The 3,664-nt window shown below is 48.6% G+C and overlaps 1 pseudogene; it reads left to right on the top strand.

Moving 5' to 3' along the window:
• Nucleotides 1–1,316: 1,316 nt before the first annotated feature.
• Nucleotides 1,317–2,704, top strand: LOC119521962 (annotated as a pseudogene).
• Nucleotides 2,705–3,664: the final 960 nt, after the last annotated feature.

Consider the following 3,664-nt stretch of genomic DNA (forward strand, 5'->3'; position numbering starts at 1 on the left):
CAAGATTACATCAAAGATAATGGCATTTGGGGGACACAATATATTCAAACTGGCACATTCCACCCCCTGGACCCCAAAATGACATTATCTTTCCATATGCAAAATACATACATCCCACAACAATATCACAGAAACTTAAATCATTTCAGTAACAATAGTTAAGTACAAAATTCTATCAAAATCAATTATAGGCTTGATCAGTCCTAAGGCATAATTATCCTTTAGCTGTGGATCTGTAAACTTAGAACAAGTCATGTGCTTCCAATATACAAAGGAGGGACAGTCATACAATAAACATTCCCATTGCCATAAGGAGAAACTAAAAGGAAAACAGGATTAACAGGACCAAAACAGTTCCTAAAACCTGCAGGACAAACTCCATTAGATTTCAAAGTCTGAGAGTCATTAACAGAACAAGGTTGTATCCTTGGGGCTTGAGAGAGCAGGAGTCGAACCCTTCCTAAGGGCCTTTGCGGCAGTCCTTTCCTCTCCAAATGCTGGGGTGAGTGCTCCAACATTTCCACACATTGGGGAGACCCTACCTTCTCAGCCCCACCCTCCTCTAACATTGGGGCAGCACCCGGATTCCCTTCCATCTCCGGGGCACACACTCAACCCCTTCAGAACAGTGGGGTGGTAGCCAGGCTCTCCCCAGTTCCCTGGGAATGTGCTCCACCCTCTTTGGGGCCTGGGGTGGCAAAACTCTTCCAGACCATTGAGGCGGAAGGCCCACCCTTGACCTCTGGGGCAAACTCACCCTTGCCATGCTTGTGGGCCACTCCGCTCTCCCAGCCCAAGACTCCAGACTTCAACCTCCATGGCTCTGTCTTTGAAGAAATTTTTCCTTCAATTTGTTCCTTGTCTGTCTGCTCCAGTCCAGACCAGCAATGGCTCCGTTTATAAAGATCTCACAAAAATTCTGTTGGCTTCACATGAAGCACACAGGGGTCAAAGCTGTCAGACAATAAGACTTTCCACAAATCCTTTCTGCTTAACTCCTTTTCCAATCTTGGCTTGTACTGAAATGACAGCTGGGTTCCATATTTGGTTACATCCTCACGTTGGGCTGTAGCTTGTGGGATTCCATCCCCTGGAAGCCCGTAATTTTCCAAGCCATCACCTTCTGGTTTCTTTGAACCCTGGAGTTCAGTTCTAAGTTTATCTCTCTCTGCTCGCATTTTACTATAAGCTGCAAGGAGAAGCCAGGTTACATCCTCCACACGTAGTCTGGAGATCTCCTCAGCTAAGTATTCCAGGTTTCGCTTTCAAATTCTTCCTTCCTGACTCCAGGACTCAATTTTGCCAAATTCTCTGCCTTCATTCAGACCCGGAAGCTGCATGCAGCCATGGCAGACACATTCCTGGAGCACACGTGCCACCTGGACATCGACTCGCCACGCATCACGGCCTAGAACATTGGCCCAGCCTCCCGATTGGTGGAAATGTTGAAGGAGATGGTTAAATCTGGAATGAATGTGGCTCATCTGAACTTCTCTCATGGAACTCACGAGTACCATGCAGAGACCATCAAGAACATGCATGCAGCCACAGAAAGCTTTGCTTCTGACCCCATTCTCCACCAGCCAGTTGCTGTGGCCCTGGACACCAAAGGACCTGAGATCCAAACGGAGCTCATCAAGGGCAGCGGCACTGCTAAGGTAGAGCTGAAGAAAGGAGCCACTCTGAAGATCACTCTGGATAACACGTACATGGAGAAGTGTGATGAGAATGTCCTATGGCTGGACTACAAGAACATGTTCAAAGTGGTGGATGAAGGACTTATTTATCTGCAGGTGAAGGAGAAAGGTCCTGATTTCCTGGTGACAGAGGTAGAAAATGGTGGCTCCTAGGGCAGCAAGAAGGGTGTGAACCTTCCAGGGGCTGCTGTGGACCTGCCTGCTGTGTCAGTAAAGGATATTCAAGATCTCAAGTTTGGGGTAGAGCAGGACGTGGATTTGGTGTTTGCATCTTTCATTCACAAGGCATCTGATGTCCATGAAGTCAGGAAGGTCCTGGGTGAGAAAGGAAAGAACATCAGGATAATCAGCAAAATCGAGAATCACGAAGGAGTTCGAAGGTTTGACAACATCTTGGAGGCCAGTGATGGGATCATGGTGGTTCGTGGTGATCTGGGCATTGAGATTCCTGCAGAGAAGATCTTCCTAGCTCAAAAGATGATGATTGGGTGGTGCAACCGAGCTGGAAAACCTGTCATCTGTGCCACCCAGATGCTGGAGAGCATGATCAAGAAACCTCGCCCTACCCAGGCTGAGGGCAGTGACGTGGCCAGTGCTGTTCTGGACGGAGCCAATTGCATCATGCTGTCTGAAGAAACAGCCAAAGAGGCTGTTGTAAGAGGGCAACAGCTCCCTCTGCTTTCTATACTTAATTCAGTTCCTGCAGAAAATAAATGCCCAGAGAACTCCTGATCCTGGCCAGGAGACAGCCAGCAAGGATAGGGGCCTTAGGGTGTGGGGCATTGGTTCTGGTTTAAGCAGACTCTGACCCTGGCCCTTACATGCTTCCCCAGCTCCCTCGGCCTGCCCACTACCACCTTGTTTGTGCATTGTGCACTTCTGTTTTCCTGCACTAAGCTCAGCTGTTGCTGCAGAAAACACTCCTCCTTTCACTTTCCCCACTACTGCAGTCACTGCCAGGCCTGTTGCTATAGAGACCACCTGTATGTCAATAAATAACAGCTGAAGAGCCAAAAAAAAAAAAAAAAAAAGAAAGTGACAACCTGGAACACTTAGCTGAGGAGATTTCCAGACTACGTGTGGAAGATGTACCCTGGCTTCTCCTTGCAGCTTATAGTAAAATGCGAGCGGAGAGAGATAAACTTAGAACTGAACTCTTGGGTTCAAAGAAACCAGAAGCTGATGACTTGGAAATTCCAGGGGATGGAATCCCAGAAGCTACAGCCGAACGTGAGGATTTAATCAAACATGGAACCCAAATGCCATTTCAGTACAAGCCAGGATTAGAGATGGAGTTAAGCAGAAAGGATCTGTGGAAAATCCTATTGTCTGACGGCTTTGACCCCTGTGTGCTTCATGCGAAGCCAACAGAATTTTTGCAAGATCTTCATAGACAGAGCCACTGCCGGTCGGGACTGGAGGAGACAGACAAGAAATAAATTGAAGGAAAAATTTCTTCAAAGACAGAGCCATGGAGGTTGAGGTCTGGAGTCAAGAGGTCTTGGGCTGGGAGAGCAGAGTAGCCCACACGCATGGAAAGGGTGAGTTTGCCCCGGAGGTCGAGGGTGGGCCTTCCACCATGATGCTTAGGAAATATTCTGCCACCCCAAGCCCCAAAGAGGGTGGAGCTCCCCAGGGAACTGGGGAGAGCCTGGCCACCCCACTGTTCTGAAGGGGTTAAGCGTGTGCCCCAGAGATGGAAGGGAATCCGGGTGCTGCCATGATGTTTGAGGAGGGTGGGGCCGAGAAGGTGGTCTTCCCAATGTGTGGATAGGTTGGAGAAAACTCACCCCAGCGTTTGGAGAGGAAAGGACTGCCACAAAGGCCCTTAGGAAGGCTTAGACTCCCGCTCTCTCAAGCCCCAAGGATGCAACGTTGTTCTGTAAATGACTCTCAGACTTTGAAATCTAATGGAGTTTGCCCTGTGGGTTTTAGGAACTATTTTGGTCCTGTGAACCCTGTTATCC

Source organism: Choloepus didactylus, chromosome 27 (assembly GCF_015220235.1).
Source record: "Choloepus didactylus isolate mChoDid1 chromosome 27, mChoDid1.pri, whole genome shotgun sequence".
In the NCBI taxonomy this organism is placed as follows: Eukaryota; Metazoa; Chordata; class Mammalia; order Pilosa; family Megalonychidae; genus Choloepus; species Choloepus didactylus.